Raw genomic sequence first — 22,113 nt, forward strand, 5'->3', positions numbered from 1 at the left:
GTCCGTGTTCAGGAATGACTCCTGGCAGGGGTTCACATGGGATGGCAGGAATCAAACAGGTTGGCTACATGCAAAGCAAATGCCTTATCCACTGTTCTATTGAGATTTTCCAGTAAATTTTTTTAAAAGACAAAATGCTCTAGAGATTTCACTAGGTTAGTTAATACCGTTTAACTAAATTTAGTTTCATTTCCTTTCAGTGTTTAAAAGGAGAGGATTTTATCCTACAGTATTTCTAGTTTCTGCTCATCACATTTTAATTTAAAAAAAAATGCAGTGAGTTCAACTTTTTTCTCATGGAAAGATTATGTCTTTCTTATATTTGTGGAAAAAATTAATTCAGGAATATAAATCAGAGGGTGTTTCTTATTACTATATAGCTCCATTCTATTGTATTTTCCAATTACAGTAAAGAAAGATGAAAAGAACTCTCTGTCACTAGCTAGTTTTTTAACAAAAATAGCATTCACTGCTTCTCTGGTTTTAGGCAGCATCTGAAGCTCTCTGCAGTTCGATCTTGTGATTATTAACTCACTTCCCAGCAGTATCTTATACAGGCCCATTATCTACTATCAATATTTTTATAGCCTATGAAAAGTTCTGTTAACTTCCTGTTAAAAGGGAGGCAACAGGGTTTTTCTATTTTTTTAAGTAGACAAATATGTACTCTACAAATTTGTTTGCCTGAGGAGGTAAAAGGGAGGGGAAGAGGAGCACAGCATCTGCTGTCTTGCTGGCTCACTGTTTGGTTAATAATTGCTCTAGAATAGTTTTACAGGGTGTAGACTTTCAGAAACATGGATTATTGAAAGATTCAAGTTTAAAATTTTTTTCAGGTCTTTTCATACTATATCTTAAGTAATGTTTTGGTCTTTTTTACCAGTTTATCTCAGCATAAACCATTTTTATGTCCCTTTTTTTTTTTTTTTAGAAATCTCTTGTTATATTCTCCTAAGAGGCTGAATTGGTATTTACCTTTTTGCATACAAACTTTTAGAGCTGTGTGACCTAAGACTGTCATAAAGATATAATATGACTGTGAAGTTAGTCAGTGTTATCAATGCCCTACATTGTATGAATAAACACTAGTTCAAATTATATACTTTAAAAAGCGATATTGATAACCTTCTGTTCTGATCGATTAAAAACTGAGTCAAAGTTTTATGAATGTGAATAACATGAAATTGTTGTGATAGATTATATTTTTAAACATAATGACACAACTATAAAATTTTCCTAGAGAATTGGGAAAACCATTTTAGTTATATCTTTTTAAGAGACCAGCAGACTTAATGTCTACAAACCTATTTTATTCCTAATTTTATCACTTTTAATTCTGTCTCCCTAGACCAACATATTTACTTCTCAATGATTCTCCATGTAGAAGCAAATTGTATGCCTTCCAACCTAACTATATGACTTTTCTAACCACTACATAGTATCCCATGATGTAGATATACCACTGTTTTTTTAATTCATTCATGTTCTCAGGCACTTGGGTAGTTTCTAGATTTTGGCTCTTGTGACTATTGCTGCAATAAATATAGGAATGCAGATGTCTTTTATGCGCTGTGTTTTTGGGCCTCTAGAGTATATTCAAGGATATACGATATGCTCTGGATTGTTTGGAAGCTCAATATCTAGATTTTTAAAGCATGTCCACATTGTTTTCCAAAAATATCGGACCAGTCTAAATTTCCACCAGTAGTTCTTTTTCCCTGTATCTATGCCAGCATTGGTTGTTTTTCTGTGTGGTGTGAGATGATGTTTCATTGTGTGTCGTTTGAGATGATATCTCATTGTTGTTTTGATTTGCACCTCTTATGTGAAAGATGTGGAATATTTTTACACAGTTTTAATTTCTTTTGAATGTATTTTTATGGTGCGACCATTTTGAACATTTTTTCATAAATAAATTGTTGAATTGAATCACTCTGAGATACACAGTTGCATAGTTGTTTATGGTCAAGTTTCAGTAATACAATGTACAACACCCTTCACCAGTGCACATTTCCCACCACCAATATCCCATTTCTTTCCCACTCTTATCTATCGCCACAGGTTCCCCTGCCTGCCTTTGCGGCAGACATATTTCCTCAGTCACACTTTCTCTTTTATATATTTTTTTTACTTTTAGATGCCATGCTTGTAATATTGTTACTGAAGGGTGTCACTCATATCACTTCATCTCCTTTCAACCCCAATTCTTGCCAGGAGTAATCATTTCTTTTTTATTTTATTTTACTTTATTTTTTAAAGTACTTTTTTTTTAATTTAAGCACCATGATTACAAATATGCTTGTAGTTGGGGCTCAAAGAAAGAACATCTCCCTTTATCAGTGTAAATTCTCACCACCAGTGCCCCGTTCTGCCTATATTTGAGACAGGCATTCTACTTCTCTCATTCATCAACATTATCATGGTAGTTCATAGTGTAGTCATTTCTCTAACTGCATTCATCACTCTGTGGTGAGCTTCATATAGCAAGCCAGTCCTTCGGCCCTCATCTCTATAGTCTCTGGGCATTATTACAATAATGTCGTCGTCCCCCCCCCATTTCCTCCAGGATCTCATGTTTCATGGCACAGAGTTTCTCAATGTAGGCTCTGATTATCCTTTGGATTATTGTATTATCTGTAATGGCCTCTCCCTTTTCTAAGTTTCTCTAAGTTTTTCTAAGTTTACTAAGTTTCTCTCCCTTCTGTTGTGAATTTTGCTAGTGGTTTATCAATCTTGCTTATTTTTTCAAGGAACCAACTTTTGCTTTCATAGATCTTTCAATTGTTTTGGGGGTTTCCACTTCATTAATTTCTGCTCTAAGCTTTTTTATTTCCTACTGCCTGCTTATTTTGGGTTCAAATTTTTGTTTATCGTTTTCTAATTTTATAAGCTGTGTAATTAAGCTATTTATGTAGGTCCCTTCTTCCTTCCTGATGTGTGCTTGCAACTTTGATTTTGAGTCTGTTTATTCTGACTATTCAGATTTGTTTCTTATAGGCAGCAGAATATTGGATTCAGCTTCTTGATTCATTTTGCTACCCTGTCTCTCTAAACCGGTGCATTTGGCCCATTAACATTGAGAGAGATAATTGTCATAGGATTTAGAGCCATCTTTGTGGAAGTTTGATGCGTCTTTAAGCCTGTCTTGTTTTAAAGTAGACCTTTCAGTTTAACTTTTAAGGCTGGTTTTGAGTCTGTAAAGTTTCTGAGCTGCTGTTTATCTGTGAAGCTATGTATATACTTCCTTCAAATCTGAAATGAGTCTGGCTGGGTACATTATTCTAGGCGAAGCAGTCATTTCATTGAGTTTTGTCAATATATCCCACCACTTCCTTCTGGCCTTGAGGGTTTCTTGTGACAGGTCTACTGTAAATCTTAAGGATGCTCCTTTGAATGTAATTTCCCTTTTGGATCTTGCTGCTTTCCGTATTCTATCCCTATCTATGGAATTCTTCATTGTGACAAGGGTGTGCTTTACTTCCGGTCTCTTTTAGCTGGTACACGTTGGTCATGCAAGATTTGGTTGCATGCAGTCTTTAGCTCTGGGAATTTCTCTGTAATGATGTCCTTGACTGTTGATTCTTCCTAGGCATTTTCTCCCTGGGTCTTTGGGACTCCAATGATTCTTATATTGTTTCTGTTGAGTTTATCAAACACTTTTATTTTCATCTGTTCACATTCTTTGAGGATATTTCCATTGTCTGATCATTTGCTTTAAGTTCTTTTCCAATTGCTTCTGCTGTATGGAGTTGTTCTGCATCTCATCTTCCAGTTCACTGATTCTGTCCTCAGCTGCTGTTACTCTGTAGGAATGGCTTTCCACTGAGGTTTTAATTTCATCTACTGAGTTTTTCAGTCCTCTTATTTCAGGTTGGAGTTTTCTGAGTTCTATCTTTGTGATCTGTTCAGCTCGAACTATGCTTTCCTTGATTTCTCTGAGCATCCTCCACTACTCTACTCTAAACTCCTTATCTGAGGGGCTAACTAGGTGGCTGATACTTTTCAGGTCATCTTCATTCTCTATGCATGGTGTTGTCTTGCGTTGTTTCCCCATTGCCAAGCTTGTAGTATGGTTTTTACTATGTTTGTCTTGGGGTTCATGGGCTAGAAGATGTGAAGAAGAGCATCTGCACTTCTCTGGCTCTAGAGACAGCTTACCCTATTCTGGGTCCTAAAGAGGTTATGCTTATTGTCGTCTTCTTGGCTGCCTCAGACAGGAAAGCAGTCAGGGAGCGAGGCAGCAGCCTTTTGTAATCAAAGTACTTTTATTTGTGAACAGCCTTTGTGTCATTTGATCTAACCCACTTCGTTGTCTTTGTTTTTTTTTTTATATTTATTTTAACCACATTGGCTTACATATCTTTCACAGTAGTATTTTAGGTACATATTAACATTAAATCAGGGGAATTCCCATCACCAAATTTGTCCTCCACCCCCATTCCCATCCTGCAGCCCATCTCCCCACCCTCACCCCCCAAGCTGCTAGAATTAGTGGCCCCCTCTGTGTCTAGCTTACTACTTAGTGATCATACATCTGTTTGGTCCTGATACCCTCCCTTGTTTCCCCCTCTATTTGAGAGGCGGAGCTAGATAGTTCAAGTTATGTGGTTTTGTTTGAAGGAAAGAAAAGCAATGGAATGGGGTAAAAAATCAAATAAGTTGAAAATGGGTGGAGTCCTAGAGGCTTTCAACCTCAGTTTGAGAGAGGACAGGAAAAAGGTAATTGAAACACCACAACAATACAAAAAGAAATATCAAATAAAATATCCAGTGAGCACTACAGCAATAAAGACAAGCACCACACAATAGTCCCAATCCTGAAATCAAACCATGCCGGAGCACAAAAAGAGAGAGAAAGATAAAATAAAGTAAAAAAAATGGAGACATCAACTTCAATATCTACACTGAAACAAAGAAGCCAAAATAAAATTTTAAAAGTAAAAATAAATATGTAAGTAGATAAAAAATGAAAGGATTATTTCGTGCGTTTTTCCCCCTCCCCCTGCATAGGCAAAATAACTATTGGGGGCATTAGAGAGGGAATTCCCTTGGCCTAGGAGATACAGGATTTCTTCACCCTTGAAGTATCCTGTCATGGGATTAACTATAGACTCCTTGCATGTTCATTTACTCTCCTCTCGGTGCTTTTGTGGTGTATGGAAGACTTCTGCTTCGTCATGGATGGTAAAATCAGACCTCTGTATCTAGATATCTTGGTGTCTGTACAGGTCAAGGAATAGAGCTTATGATGAAGTATTTCTTTGTGGTTCTAGCAGTTCTGTTTTTTCAGTGTCGTTTTAGACTATCGTCTGTAGTTGGTGGTCTTGGTCAATATGCTGCTCCTAGGATGGAGCCTGGGGATCTAACCCACTTCGTTTTTATCACGGCCGCATATCCAAGAGTCACTGGGACGACATAGATGGAGGTGCGGCAGGAGCGAAGGCAGCAGGGAGGGCTTTTGCCTCCCATGAAGAGACCTGAGTTCTATCCCCGGACACCCCTTAGGGGTCTCCGGTGCTCCTGGAGTGACCCCTGAGCACAGAGCCAGGAATGAGGCCTGAGCATTGCCAGAAGTAACTCAGTAAAGCGAAGAAAGAAAGAAGCCTGAGTTCTGGTTTCGGGAGTCTCCTGAGAGTGCTACAGCCTGAAGTCTGGCTCAGGCCTGGCTCTATACCTCACCTCATCTCGGAGCAGCCACTCCAACCATCTAGCCACATGAGGCCAATCATCTCTGTTATCATCACAGTAGCACTTCTCTGCCCTACCTGCACTCCCCTCATTTTTTTCTTTTTTTAAATTTTGGGCCACATCAGCTGATGATGCTCAGGGCTTACTCCCGGCTATGCGCTCAGAAATCACTCCTGGCTTGGGGGACCATATGGTGAGCTGGGGGATCCAACAGAGATCCATCCTGGGTCAGCCACGTGCAAGGCAAACGCCCTACCACTGAGCCATTGCTCCAGACCCTCCCCCTCATTTTTGACAAGTTTCCTAGCATGAACGGGTCCTCCTGGCACTTGTCTCTATTGCTTTTGGCTATTAATAACATACTGTATTTTTGAAATGTCAATGTGAAGTATATTTTATGTGCATTTTGATCGTTCGTATTTCCTCTTTGAGGAAGCTTCTGTCTAACTGTTCTCCCTACATTTTTATGAGGTTAAAGGATTTTTTCTGGTTAAGTTCTACCAGTGCCTTAGATAGTAAACCCTTATTAGATAGATTATTAGTCATCATTTCTTCTGACGAGTAGAAGCATCATAATTTAATGTAGTCCCATTTGTTTATCTTTGCTTCCACTAGCGTGGTCAGTTGGTATTTCACTCTTAAGGATGCATTGGCTAAAATGTTGTAGAGTTCTTTCTGTTTCCTTTTATAAGGCTTGTGGATTCAGATCTGATATCAAGGTTTTTAATCTAGTTAAGGGGGTTGGGCCACACCCAGTGATGGTCAGGGGTTATTCCTAGCTATGCTCTCAGAAATTGCTCCTGGTTTGAGGGACCATATAGGACTTCAGGGAATCAAACTGCTAGGTCTTCTACATGCAAGGCAAATGCCCTACCACTGCACGACCGCTCTAGCCCCTCTTTAATCCATTTTGATTTGAATTTTGTTTCAGGTATAAAATGATGTCCGATTTCTAGTTCTTCTTCTTCTTCTTCTTCTTCTTCTTCTTCTTCTTCTTCTTCTTCTTCTTCTTCTTCTTCTTCTTCTTCTTCTTCCTTCTTCTTCCTCTTCTCCTCCTCCTTCTCCTATTCCTTTTCTTCTTCCTCCTCCTCCTTTTCCTCCTCTACTTTCTCCTCATCCTCTCCTCCTCCTCCTCCTCCTCTTTTTTCTTCTTTTTCTTCTTCAAGAAGCTTTCATTATTCAACTTCATAGTTTGCTACTTCATTAAGTTCTAACTATTCATATGACTGAGGCAGACCTGTTTTAGGGTATTCAAATAAACTCCATTGATATGAGGGTTTGTGTCTTTTCCAATACTATGCTGTTTTAAATTCTACTGGTTTTTAGTAGAAGTTTGAAGTTGGAGAAAGTGGTGGCTTTTATCTTTTTCACTTTAGCTATTTGGAAGTAGATGGTTATTGTTTCATTTGAACTTCAGCAATGTTTGATCTTGATCTATTTATTTGAAAAAATGTTATGGGTAAACTTATAGAATGTGCAATGAATCTGTAGAATGTTATGGAAGTATTGCCATTTTTAATGATTTTTGTTCGATTTTGGGCTACATCCAGAGGTGCTCAGGGGCTACTCCTGGCTTGATGTTTGGGGGTCACTCCTGGCGATGCTTGGGGGACCATATGAGATACCAGGAATAGAACCCAGATCTCTCACTTGCAATGCAAACACCCTCCCATCTATGCTATTGCTTTGGCCCCAAGAGCAAAAATAGTGTTTTCATTTTTATGTTCTCTTTTCTTTCTTGATGTAGTGTTTTCTTGTTCTTTGCATATGTCTCTCACATCCTAGTTTAAGCTGATTCTAAGGTACCTAATTTTCTAAGGCACAAATGTAAATGTAAATTAAAAAAAGTCTCTTCTCTTTCATTATTTGTATATAGGAAATTCATGGATTGTTATGTATTAACTTTGCAGTCTGCCACTTAACTATACAAGTCTACTGTGTCTATAAGCTTTTTTGTATAATCTTTAGAATTTTCTAAATATGGTATCATATTACCAAATATTGAGAGCTTGACATCATTCTTTTCCATCTTTATGTAGTTGATATTTTTTCTTGCCTAATTGCTAAGTTAGAACATATGCTACTATAGTGGAAAGACTGGATATCCTTTATTTGTACCTGATCTTAGAAGAAAGGTTTTTAGTTTTTTTTTCCCAGGGGAGAGCTCAAATGCAGTCCCACACTACCACAAATAAAGCATTCTAGTTTTCTACATTTGGGAAAATTGCAGGGGTCAGCACATCCAGAGTGCAACGAATGAGCCTCACCTTGGGGAAGCCACCTTCGTGATCATGATATTTCCCCTGCCAGGTAAGTGTAAGTTTTTAGTTTTATCCCTATTGAGTAAAAAATTTACTGTGGACTTGTATTTTTGACTATATGAGCAAAGTTTCCTTAATTCCCATTCTGTTGAGAGTTTTTTATATAGTAAATGGTTGCTGAATTCTTTCAAATGTTTTCTCTGCACCTATCAATATGATCATATAATCTTTTATTTATATAATTTATTAGGTCAATTATCACATGTACATTAAACCATTCTGTATTTCTGGGATGAATTCTACTTGGCCATGGTGTATGATATTTTTGATGAATTATTAAATACAATTCGCTAGTATTTTGTTAAGGATCTTGCATCAGTGTTCATCAAGGATATTGCCCTATAATTCTCTTTTATTGGTGGCAACTCTCTCTGCTTTTTTATCAAGGTGCTTAGCTTCATAGAAACTGTTCATTAGTGTATCTGTTTCTTTATTTTTCTGGAAAAATCTGAAAAGAACTGGCTGTAGTGAATCCATCTGGGTCTGGGCTTTTATTTTGGGAAGATTTTTTTTATTACAACTTCAAATTCTTCGACAGTGATGGGTTTGTTCACATATTCTAGTTCATATTGGTTCAGACTTGGCTTGCTGTAATAATACAAGAATGTATCCACTTATTCTAATGACCTAACTTTGTGGCATAAAGGTTCTCAGAGTAATATCTGATTATCCTAATTTAATTATGTGGTATCTATTGTGGCATATTTTCTTTAATTTTTGATTCAGTTTATTTGTATTCTCTCTTTGTAAGTGTTGCTAGTGATTTATCACTCTTGTGTATTTTTCTTTATTTTTCAAAGAACCTAACTCTTGGATTTATTGATCTTTTGAATGTTTTATTCTAGTTCATTAATTGTTTAAATAATATGTTTATTTAAGCACCATGTTACAAACGTATTTGTAGTTGGATTTCAGTCATTAATTTCTAACTTTCATTATAACCTTCATCTTGCTTGCTTCAGGTTCCTTTTGTGAGTCCTCTAAATTCTCAAGCAGCACGTTCAAGTTATTTATGTGGACTATATCTTCTCATCCTTTCTATTGAATGCTTGCAGAACTATTAAAACTTTCTTTTAACACTACTTTTACAGTGTCCCCAACTTCTGGTAGTTTATGTCTTCATTCTCATCTGTTTCCAGGAATGTTTGAGTTCTTCTTTGATTTCATCTCTGATCTACAGGTCATTCAATAATGAACTGATTAATTTCTAGGTATTAGAACTACTTTTCATTTCTGTTTCTGATTATTTTCAGTGCATCATGGTCTGATAAGATACTTGAATCAATTTCTATCCTGGGGCTTGAGAGATAGCACAGAGGTAGGGCATTTGCCTTGGATGCAGCCAATCCAGGAGGGACCTGGTTCAATTCCCGGCATCTCATATGGTCCCCCAGCCTGCCAGAGGTGGTTTCTGAGTGCAGAGCCAGAGTAACCCCTGAACACCATGGGGTGTGGCCCCCAAACCCATCGATTAAACAATAAATAAAATAAAATAAAAACAATTCTTATTCTGTTGATTTTATGAAGGTATCTTTTGTGGCCCTTTAAATACACACGCACTAAGCCCCTTTCTTCCATAATTTCAAAGCCAGTATTTCCCTACTGAGATTTAGTTTAGTTTAACTATCAAAAGTGGTGATCTAGCAAAGTTAATCTGAAAAAGCGGTGTTGAAGTTCACAGCTATTATTGTGTTGCCATCAATATCTTCCTTCAAGTGTCTTAGTAATTGTTTTATGTATCTTGCTGGTCCTTTTTAGGTGCATACATGTTTATTAGTGTGAGTTCTTTCTGATATGCATTTTCTTTAGAAAATTACTTGTCTCATAATATTTTTGAGTCTAAAACTCTGTGTTTTCTGAGACTAGGATGGTCTTATCTACTTTCAGGGAGCTATTGGCTTGAAATTTTGTCTTACAACTTTTATCTACAGGCCTGTTTTTGTTCTAAGTATTCAAATGTGTTTCTAACTGGATTCCTGTGTGTAGGAAAGAGATTATAATAAAAGATCATATTTATGTTACCACATTTTTATTTAACTTTGAAATTTGCAGTTTCTGAATTTTTCAGATTATACAACAAATTCCTTAGAAGTGAAGGGATTGGGTCACAGTTACACAATATTAAAATCGCGAAGTTGTAACAGTATGCTTCAGAATATTTGTTTTTTTCCACTCTCTTGATGATTTCAGAAGACTAAAGTTGTCCAATAATTATTAAAAATTATTATTACCTTACATTGTATTTCAGTCTGTTGCTCAGTGGACATTTAAGAGGTTAGTTGTTTATATACCCAAGATCTAAATTATCAATTGCTTGATATAAATCTAAACACTTTAATCTAAGTTGAGTTTTCATTTTGTGACTGCCCTACTTCTTTGTTCTCACCTATATATCATCTGATAGGTATGACAGACATTACCAAATTTAACAAGAAGTGTGTTTTTCTTTCCTTACCTTAGTTAACTTTAGTGAGAAAACATTGAGTCATTAAATTAATTCTGAGATAATGCAATGAGTTAGAAATGAATGTATTTATTATCTGTGAGCTCCTTTGCAATCATATATTTTATCAAACTTCCCAGTAGAACTTAACAGAGTTATATGTAGAAAATAAGTAAGGAGTAAACACGTTGGTCAAAAACTTAATAAACATGTTATTGTAAAATATTTTTGAGATATGTTTATTGTTTGATAATATTTTCAAAAGTAGTTAACTGAAACAGAGTTGAAAAATTTTAATAAACTGTTTGAATAAAAATTAAGAACAAACAAACAAAAATGTTTCTTGTACATATCAGAACGTTGAGTTCAATTTCCTAATCAATCCTGCATCTCTGAATTGGTACAATTGGCATGTTGACATTGAGAGGGATTATTGTCATGGAATTTCATGCTATCTTTTTAATAGGAGTTTAGAGTATATGTGATTGATTAACCTTGTCTTAACAAAACCCCTTTATTCCTTCTTATAAAGATGGTTTTGCTCAGTTCCTAAGTCGTTTTTTTAAATATGAATCAAAGCCTGTCTGGGAGAACTCTTTTTTTTTTTTTTTTTTTTTTTGGTTTTGGGCCACACCCGTTTGACGCTCAGGGGTTACTCCTGGCTATGTGCTCAGAAATCGCCCCTGGCTTGGGGGGACCATATGGGACGCCGGGGGATCGAACCTCGGTCCATTCCTTGGCTAGTGCTTGTAAGGCAGACACCGTACCTCTAGCACCACCTTCCCGGCCCCTATCTGGGAGAACTTTTGGTGAGGAATTCATTTCATTGAGCTTTTTCCTATATCCTATTATTGTCTTTTGACTTTTGGAGGGTCTTATTTGTTATATCTAGTGTAAATATTAAGGATACTTCTTTGTATGCAATGTCCCTCTTTGAATTAACTGCATTCAGTATTTCATCTCTAACTATGACCTTAATCATTTGGATAAGAGTATGTGGTAGGAATGTTGCACTGGTGAAGGGAGGTGATCTGTTTATGACTGAAACCCAACTACAATCATGCTTATAATTATGGTGTTTAAAGATTTTATTAAAAAATATTGGAGGATTTTTATTTGGATCTCTTCTAGCTGAAACTACTGTGGCCTCCAGGGTGTGCATGCAATCTCTAGTTCTAGAAACTTCATAGCAATATCTTTGTCTGTCGCATCTTCATAGGGGTTTTGTTCTGGGCCCTCTAAGACCTCATTGAACTTATGTAATTCCTTTTGCATTCATCCCAAAGTTATCTTATCATCATTTTTTGTTTTTTGTTTTTGTTTTTCCGGCCACACTTGTTTGATGCTCAGGGGTTATTCCTGGCTAAGCGCTCAGAAATTGCCCCTGGCTTGGGGGAACCATATGGGATGCCAGGGGATTGAACCGCAGTCCTTCCTTGGCTAGCGCTTGCAAGGCAGGCAGACACCTTACCTCTAGTGCCACCTCACCAGCCCCATCATCATTTATTATTAGGCTTTTCCCATATATTTTGTCAGGAAGTTTTCTAGATCTCATTGTTAAGCAAGCTCACTGATACTGTCCTCAGCAGCTGTAACTCTATTGACAAGGACGTCCACTTAGTTTTTAATTCTATCTACCAAGTTTTTCAGTTCTGACACTTGTTTGTAATTTTCTAATATTTTCATTTTAATTCATCAGACATTCTCTTGTGTGTGTGTGTGGGGGGGAGTTTCCTATCCATTCTATGATATCCTTGAGCTTGTTAAACACCCTAAGTATTTTTTTCTTTTATAAAATCTTTAAGCATAATAATTACAAGCATGATTGCAGTTGAGATTCAGTCATAAATAGAACATCCCCTTAACCAAACCCTCCCACTACCAATGCCCCCTCTCAAACCCCACCCCCACCTGTTTCCGAGAGAGGCATTCTACTTCTCTCATTTATTAACGTTGTTATACTAGTTGTTAGTGTAGTTTTTTCCCTAACAGCATTTACCGCTCTTTGTGGTGAGCTTCATATTGTGAGCCAATCTTTCCAGCCCTTGTCTCTGGGCTTTACTACAATAATGTCTTTATTTTACTTAAAACCCATAGATGAGTGGGGCAATTCTGTGTCTTTCTCTCTCCCTCTGACTTACTTAACTCAGCATAACAGGTTCCATGTACATCCATGCATAGGAAAATTTCATAACTTCATCTCTCCTGATGGCAGCATATTTTATTCTGTATATCTACCACAGTTTCTTTAGCCATTCCTCTGTTGAAAGATATCTTGGTTGTTTTCAGAGTTTGGCTATCGTAAATAGCGATGCAATGAATATAGGTGTGAGGAAGGGATTTTTGAATTGCATTTTAGTATTCCTAGGGTATATTCCTAGGAGTGGTATAGCTGAATCCCATGGGAGCTCAATTTCCAGTTTTAAGGGAATCTCCACATTGCTTTCCATAAGGCTGGACTAGAGGGCATTCCCACCAGCAATGAATGAGAGTGCCTTTCTCTTCACGTCCTCGCCAGCATTGCTCCTTCTTCTTTATGATGTGTGGCAGCCTCTGTGACATGAGATTGCATTTTATAGTTGTTTGTTCTTTGTGATGTGTGGCAACCTTTGTGACATGAGATTGCATCATAGTTGTTTTTATTTGCATCTCTTTGATGAATAGTGATATGGAGCATTTTTTAATGTGTCTTTTGGACATTTGTGTATCTTCTTTGAGAAAGTGTCTGTTCAATCTTTTTCCCCATTTTTTGATGGGGTTAGATTTTTTCCTACGTAAGTTCTGTCAGTGCCTTTTATATATTGAATATTAGCCAATTATCTGATGGGTATTGAGTGAATTGTTTTTCCCAATCACAATTGACTCTTGGATCCTAGGCACTATTTCCTTTGATGTGCAGAAGCTTCTCAGCTTAATATAGTTTCATCTGTTTATCTCTGCTTCCATTTGTTTGGAGAGTGCTGTTTCCTCCTTGAAGATGCTTTTAGTCTCAATGCCATGAAGTGTTTTACCTACGTGTTGTTCTATATACCTTATGGTTTGGGATCTGATACCAAGGTCTTTAGCTTTGACCTTTCTGCATGGTGTTAACTGGGGGTCTGAAATCGCTTTTTTTGCTAACCAGTTATGTCAGCACCACATTTGAATAGTCCTTCCTTGGTCCATTTTAGATTTCTTGCCCCTTTATCAAAAATTAATTGATTATATATCTGGGGAACATTCTTTGAATTGTTAAGTCTATTCCACTAATCCTGAGGATCTATTTTTATTCCTTTGCCATGCTGTTTAATAACTATTGGTTTGTAAGACAATTGAAAATTGGGAAAAGTAATGCCTCCCTTATTCCTTTACCAAGAATTGCTTTAGCTATTCATGGGTATTTATTTTTCTGAATGAAATTCAGGAGTATTTGATCCACTTCTTTAAAAAATGTCATGGGTATCCTTAAAGGGGTTGCATTAAATCTGTACAATACTTTGGGGAGTATTTTGCCATTTTAATAATGTTAATCTTGTCAATCTATGAGCAGGGTATGGGCTTCCATTTCCTTGTGTCCTCTCTTCTTTCTTGAAGCAAGCTTTTGCAATTTTCTTTGCATAGGTCCTTCATGTTTAGTTAAATTGACTCTAAGATATTTGAGGTTACAAGACATTAATGTAAATGGGATTTTTTAAATTTTCATTTTTTCTATTATTACTGATGTATAAGAAGGCCATTGATTTTTGAGTGTTAATTTTGTAGCCTGCTACTTTGCTATATAAATTCATTGTTTCTAGAAGCTTTTGGGTAGAGAGTTTAGGGTTTTGTAAATATAATATCATGTCATCTGCAAACAGTGAGAACTTGATTCTATCTTTTCTATCTGGATGCATTTGATATATTTTCTCTTGCCTAATCGCTAAAACAAATACTTCCAGTACTATGTTGAATAGGAATGGGGAAAAAGGGCAGCCTTGATTTGTACAAGAATTTATAGGAAAAGCTTTTAATTTTTCTTCGTTTAGGATAATATTTGCCATTGGCTTGTGGTAATTGGTCTTGAATATCTTGAGAAAAGTTCTTTTCATTCCCATCTTGAGTTTTATCAAAAATGGAATTTGGACCTTATCAAATGCTTTCTCTGCATCTATTGATATGATCATGTGATTTTTATTTTTCTTGTTGATTTTGTGCATTATGTTGATAGATTTATGGATGTTAAACCATCCTTGCTTTCCTGGGAGAAAACCTACTTGATCATGATGAATGACCTTCTTGATGAGGCATTGGATCCTATTTGCCAGAATTTTGTTGAGGATCTTTGCATCTGTGATCATCAGGGATATTAGTCTGTTATTATTGTTTTGGCAGCATCTCTGTGTGGTTTTGGTATCAAGTTGATGTTGGCTTCATAAAACTATTTGGAAGTGTTCCTGTTTCTTCAATTTCATAAAAGAGTCTGACAACAGTGGGTAGTAGTTCCTCTTGAAAGGTTAGAAAAAATTCATTAGTGAATCTATCTGGGCCAGGGCATTATTATTTAAGAAGACAGCTGATTACCATTTTTATTTTCTCAATAGTGATGGGGTGTGTGGATATGCTACATCATCCTGATTCAACCCTCATAGGTTATGAGTCCAGAAATTTATCTATTTCTTGCAGGTTCTTATGGTTTTTTTTTTTTTTTGGCATAAAGTAGTCTCTGATTACCCTTGGAAATAATGCAATATCTGCAGTGATCTTTCTCTTTTCATCTTTTCATTTCTAATACAGTTTATAAAATTTTTCTCTCTCTTTCTTTCAAGTTTTGCCAGTGGTTTATAAATCTTGTTTATTTTTTCAAAGAACCAACCTTTGTTTTCATTGATCTTTAGGATTGTTGTTATTTTTAGATCTTTATTTAAACACTTTGATTTAACTTAATTTAAACACATGATTTTACTTGAGTATCAGTCATATAAAGAAAGAACACCCCTCTTCTTCACCAGCGCTAGTTTCCTGTCACCAATGCTCCAAATCTCCCATCTTCCTACCGCCCCCACCTGTATTTGAGACAGGCTCTAATTCCCTCATTCATTCAAACTATTATGTCGTGTTTTCCAGTATATATGATGGCTTTTGAAACAAAACATATTCAACCAAAAATCGGGGGCCGACTTATATGCCGAGTATATCCCGAAAAATGTTTCAACATGCCGCTAAACAAAAATTGTCTGAATTTTGCCACAAAACGAATTTTCCAACTCAATCCTGCACCAATCGCTGCCAGGCTGCTCCTACCGCCTCTCTGACTCAGCCAATCCAAGCAGGCTTTTGATGCATGCAAATTAGACGATGTTCTGGACCCGAATCTACACTGTCAAAAGCCTGCTCAGATCGGCCAGAGTCAGAGAGGAAGTTATTACAGTAGAACCTTTGAACCGTTGCTTGTTGTGATTGGCTCACTGTGGTACATACGGTTGCAGGACAGGAACGTTCTGTCTGATACAGCGAATATAGGCCTAAACCTATGTTTTAACTGCAAAATTAGGGGGTCGTCTTATATGCCCAGTCGTCTTATATGCCGGCAAATATGGAAGTGTAGTTATTTCTCTAACTGCACTCACCACTCTTTGAGTGATCTTTATATCGTGAGCTGGGCCTTCCAGTCCTCATCTCTATTGTCTCTGAGATTATTACAAAAATTTCTTTTATTTTTCTCAAAAACTAAAGATGAGTGACAGACACTATTCTGTGTCTATCTCTCTCTGATTTATTTAACTCAGCATAATAGATTTCATGTAAATCCATGTATAGGAAAATTTTATGAATTCATCTCTCCTGATAGCTGCTTAATATTCCATTGTATATGTACCACAGTTTCTTTAGCCAATCTTCTGTTGAAGGGCATCTTGGTTGTTTCCAGAGTCTGGCCTTCGTAAGTAGCGCTGCAATGAATATCGGTGTGAGGAATCGATTTTTGAATTGTACTTTTGTGTTCCTAGGGTATATCCCTAGGAGTGGTGTAGCTATATCATAGAGGAACTCAATTTCCAGTTATTTGAGAAATCTCCATATAGTTTTCCATAAAGACTGAACTACACGGCATACCCACCAGCAGTGAAGGAGAGTTCCTTTCTCTCCACATCCCCTCCAGAACTTATTGTTCTTATTCTTTGTGAAGTGTGCCAATCTCTGTGGTGTGAGATGCTACCTCATTGTTTTATTGTTGTTTGAAGTCGCATCTCCCTGATGATTAGTGATGTGGAGCACTTTTTCACGTGCCTTTTGGCCATTTGTATTTTTTCTTTGAGAAATTGTTTATTTCTTCTCCTCATTTTTGATGGGGTTTAATGTATTTTTCGTTAATTCTGTCAGTACCTTGTCTATTTTTTATATTAATCCCTTATTTGTTGGTAATTGGGTGAATAGCTTCTCCCATTCTGTGGGTGGGTTTTGTATCCTAGGCACTATTTCCTTGAAGATGCAAAGCTTCTTCGTTTAATATAGTCCCATCTATTTATCTCTGCTTCCACTTGTTTGGAGGGTGCTGTTTCCTTCTTAAAGATGCCTTTAGTCTAATGTCAAGGAGTGTCATACCTACATGTTGCTTTATATACTTTATAGTTTCAGGTCTGATGTCAAGGTCTTTAATCCACTTGTATTTGACCTTTTTATATGCTGATAGATGGAAAGCTGAGTTTGATTTTTTGCAAGTGGCTGACCAGTTCTCCCAACACCACTTGTGGGAGAGGTTTTCCTTGCTCCATTTTGTATTTATTGCCCTATTATAAAAGATTAATTGATTGTATGTCTGGGGGACATTCTCTGAATACTCAAGTCTATTCCAAGGTTCTTTTCTTAATTTTTTAAAATTTTTAAAATTTTTAAATTTATTTTAACATCTTGATTAAAATATGATTGTGATTAGGTTTCAGTCATATAAAGAACACCCCCTTCACCAGTGCAACATTCCAACCACCTTCACCAGTGCAACATTCCCACCACCAATGTCCCAAATCTCTCTCCATTCCACCCCACCCCACCCCCACCTGTACTCCAGACAGGCTTTCCAGTTCCCTCATTCATTCACATGCTTATACTCATTCACATGGTAGTTCTCTGTGTAGTTATTTCTATAACTGCACTCACCACTCTTTGTGGTGAGCTTCCTGAGGTGAGCTGGAAGTTCCAGCCCTCCTCTCACTATCTCTGAGGATTGTTGCAAAAATGACTTTTATCTTTCTTAAAACCCATAGATGAGTGAGACTATTTTGTGTGTGTCTCTCTCTCCCTCTGCCTTATTTCACTCAGCATGATAGATTCCATGTACATCCATGTATAGAAAAATTTTATGACTTCATCTCTCCTGATGACTGCATAATATTCCATTGTGTATATGTACTATAATTTCTTTAGCCATTCATCTGTTGAAGGGCATCTTGGTTGTTTCCAGAGTCTGGCTATTGTGAATAGTGATGCAATAAATATAGCTGTGAGGAAGGGGTTTTTGTATTGTATTCTTGTGTTCTTAGGGTATATCCCTAGAAATGGAATAGCTGGGTCGAATGAGAGCTCAATTCCAGATTTTGGAGGAATTTCCATATCGCTTTCCATAAAGGTTGGACTAGACAGCATTCTCACCAGCAGTGGATAAGAGTTCCTTTTTCTTCACATCCCCGCCAGCACTGATTGTTCTCATTCTTTGTGATGTGCGCCAATCTCTGTGGTGTGAGGTGGTATCTCATCATTGTTTTGATTTGCATCTCCCTGATGATTAGTGATGTGGAGCATTTTTCATGTGCATTTTGGCCATTTGTATTTCTTTTTTATCAAAGTGTCTGTTCATTTCTTCTCCCCATTTTTTGATGGGATTAGATGTTTTTTTCTTGTAAAGTTCTGTCAGTGCCCTGTATATTTTGAATATTAGCCCCTTATCTGATGGATGTTGGGTGAATAATTTCCCACTCGGTGGGTGACTCTTGTATCCTGGGCACTATTTCTTTTGAGGTGCAGAAGTTTCTCAGCTTAATGTATTCCCATCTGTTGATCTCTGCTTCCACTTGTTTGGAAAGTGCAGTTTCCTCCTTGAAGATGCCTTTAGTCTCAATGTCATGGAGTGTTTTATCGACGTGTTGTTCCATATACCTTATGGTATCAGGTCTGATATCAAGGTCTTTAATCCATTTGGATTTTACCTTCGTACATGATGTTAACTGGGAGTCTGTTTGATTTTTTGCAAGTGGATAACCAGTTCTGCCAGCACCACTTGTTGAAGAGGTTTTCCTGCTCCACTTAGGATTTCTTGCTCCTTTGTCAAAATTAGGTAATTGTATGTATGGGGGACAGTGACTGAGAACTCAAGCTATTCCACTGATCTGAGGGTCTGTCTTTATTTCAATACTATGCTGCTTTGATAACTATTGCTTTGTAGTACAGTTTAAAGTTGGGGAAAGTAATGCCTCCCATTTTCCTTTTCCCTAGGAGTGCTTTAGCTATTCGAGGGTGTTTATTGTTCCAGATAAACTTCATAAGTGTTTGATCCACTTCTTTCAAGAATGTCATGGGTATTTTTAGGGGATCGCATTAAATTTGTATAATGCTTTGGAAAGTATTGCCATTTTAATGACGTTAATCCTGCCTATCCATGAGCAGGGTATGTATTTCCATTTCCGTGTGTCCTCTCTTATTTTTTGGAGCAGGGATTTATAGTTTTCTTTGTATAGGTCCTTCACATCTTTGGTCAAGTTAACTCCAAGATATTTGAGTTTGAGTTTGTGAATGGGATTGCCTTCCTAATGTCCATCTCTTCCCTATCATTATTGGTGTATAAAAAGGCCATTGATTTCTGTGTGTTAATTTTGTAGCCAGCCACCTTGCTATATGAGTCTATTGTTTCTAGAAGCTTTTGGTAGAGTCTTTAGGGTTTTCTAAGTAGAGTATTATGTCATTCCCTTGATATATTTTTCTTGCCTGATTGCTATAGCAAGAACATCCAGTACTATGTTGAAGAGGAGTGGTGAGAGCGGACAGCCTTGCCTTGTACCAGAATTTAGAGGAAAGGCTTTTAGTTTTTCTTCATTGAGGATAATATTTGCCATTGGCTTGTGGTAGATGGCTTCAACTAGATTGAGAAAGGTTCCTTCCATTCCCATTTTGCTGAGAGTTTTGATCAAGAATGAGTGTTGGACCTTATCAAATGCTTTCTCTGAGTCTATTGATATGATCATGTGATTTTTATTTTTATTCTTGTTGATGTTGTGTATTATGTTGATAGATTTATGGATATTAAACCATCCTTGCATTCCTGGGATAAAACCTACTTAGTCATAGTGTATGATCTTGATGATGCATTGGATCCTATTTGCCATGATTTTGTTGAAGATCTTTGCATCAGCATTCATCAGGGATATTGGTCTGTAATTTTCTTTTTTGGCAGCATCTCTGTCTGGTTTTGGTTTCAAGGTGATATTGGCTTCATAAAAGCTGTTTGGAAGTGTTCCCGTTTTTTTTCAATTTCATGGAAGAGCCTTGCTAGGACTGGTAGTAGCTCCTTTTGAAACATTTGAAAAAATTCTTTAGGAAATCCATCTCAGCCTGGGCTTTTCTTTTTGGGCACATGTTTGATTACAGTTTCAATTTCCTCAGTAGTGATGGGGGTATTTAGATATGCTACATCCTCCTTACTTAAATGTGGAAGGTTATAAGTGTCCAAGAATTTTTCCATTTCTTCTAGGTTCTCATGTTTAGTAGCATAAAGTTTCTCAAAGTAGTCTCTGATTACCCTTTGGAGCTCTGCAATATCTGTTGTGATCTCCCCCTTTTCATTTCTAATACGGATTATCAGATTTCTCTCTCTCTCTTTCTTTGTGAGTTTTGCCAATGATCTATCAATCTTGTTTATTTTTTCAAAGAACCAACTTCTGCTTTCCTTGATCTTTTGGATTGTTTTTTTGGTTTTCCACTTCATTGAGTTCTGCTTTCAGCTTTGTTATTTCCTTCTGTCTCCCTAATTTTGGTTCCTATTGTTGTCATTTTCTAATTTTTTTGAGCTGCGTCATTAAATTATTCATGTATACTCCTTCTTCCTTCCTGATTTGTGCTTGTAGAGCTATAAATTTTCCTCTCAGGACTGCTTTTTCTGTGTTCCATAGATTCTGGCAGTTTGTGTCTTCATTATCATTTTTTCCAGGAAAGTTTTGATTTTCTTTTTGATTTCATCTAGGACCCACTGTTTGTTCAGTAGCTGGGTGTTTAATTTCCAATTGTTAACGTTTTTTTTCTGTGTGGCTTTGTAGTTCACATCTAATTTCAGAGCCTTGTGGTCAGCAAAGATTTCTATCCTCTTGATTTTATGGAGGCATGTTTTATGTGTCAGCATGTAGTCTATCCTGGAGGATGACCCATGTACATTGGAGAAGAATGTGTATCCAGGCTTTTTGGGATGGAGTGTCCTGTATATATCTACTAGTCCTCCTTCTTCCATTACTCTTTTCAGGGCTAGTATGTTTTTGTTGGGTTTCAGTCTGGTTGACCTATCAAGTGTTGATAGGGCCATGTTGAGGTCTCCCACAATTTTTGTGTTATTATTGATTTCTTCTTTCAGATTTGTCAGTAATTGTATTAGATAATTTGCTGGCCTCTCATTGGGTGCATATATGATTAATAGTCTGATTTCTTCCTGTTGCACATATCCCTTGATTAGTATATAGTGTCCATCTTTGTTCCTTACCACTTTTCTGTCTGCTGTAAGTCTTAGGGATGCTCCTTTGAATGTAATTTCCCTTTTTGATCTTGCTGCTTTCAGTATTCTATAGCTGTGGGATTTGTCATTTTAACGAGGCTGTGTCTTGGGGTGTTTTTCTTTGGGTCTCTTTTAGCTGGTACTCTTCGGGCATGCGGGATTTGATTGCATGTAGTCTTTATCTCTGGGTGTATCTCTTTGATGATGTCTTTGACAGTTGATTCTTCCAGGAGATCTCCCACCTTGGTCTCTGGGACTCCAATGATTCTTATGTTGTTTCTGTTGAGTTTATCAGAGACTTCTCTTTTCATCTGTTCGCATTCCTTGAGTACTTTTTCCATTGCCTGTTTGTTTGTCTTAAGGCTCTTTTCCAATTTCTTATGTTGTGTTGAGTTTTTCTGCATCACATCTTCCAGTACTCCGATTCTCTCCTCAGCTGCTGATACCCTGCTGGTGAGGCCATCCATCGAAGTTTTCAGTTGAGCTACCATGTTTTTTCAGATCTGTTATTTCAGTTTGGAATTTTCTTATTTCTATGTGTTCAGATCGATCTATGCTTTCTTTGAGTTCTTCAAACATCTTCCATATTGCTATTTTAAGTTCCTTATTCGAGAGGTTAATAAGGTAGTTGGAATTTATTAGGTCATCCGAGCTTTTGTCTTCATTCTCTGTGCATGGTGTTTGCCTGCGAGGTTTCCCCATTGTCATGCTTGTGGTGTGGTTTTTCCTGCATGTTGTGGTGGGGTTCATTGGTTAGAAAGAGTATGTGGCCACAAAGCGAAGCGAAGTTGCACTCTTCAGCTGCCTCTAGCTGACAGTCCTCAGAGTGAACAAAGGCATAGCAGGGCAGAGCCTCCACAGGCCAGAGAGCTCAGCTTTTTGGACGGTGATCCCCACAGCCAGAATGTACTCACTGGGCAGCTTTAAAATGCAGTTTTTGGGGGGGTACACTCACTAGG

General features: G+C 37.1%; 1 non-coding gene across 1 annotated transcript; it reads right to left on the bottom strand.

The window, feature by feature from the left end:
* Positions 1 to 7,842: 7,842 nt before the first annotated feature.
* LOC126032747 (U1 spliceosomal RNA) lies at positions 7,843 to 8,006 on the bottom strand. The gene has a single exon (XR_007503963.1). It is a non-coding gene; the product is annotated as a U1 spliceosomal RNA (small nuclear RNA).
* Between the last annotated feature and the right edge of the window lie 14,107 nt (positions 8,007 to 22,113).

This window comes from Suncus etruscus, chromosome 16 (assembly GCF_024139225.1).
Source record: "Suncus etruscus isolate mSunEtr1 chromosome 16, mSunEtr1.pri.cur, whole genome shotgun sequence".
In the NCBI taxonomy this organism is placed as follows: domain Eukaryota; kingdom Metazoa; phylum Chordata; class Mammalia; order Eulipotyphla; family Soricidae; genus Suncus; species Suncus etruscus.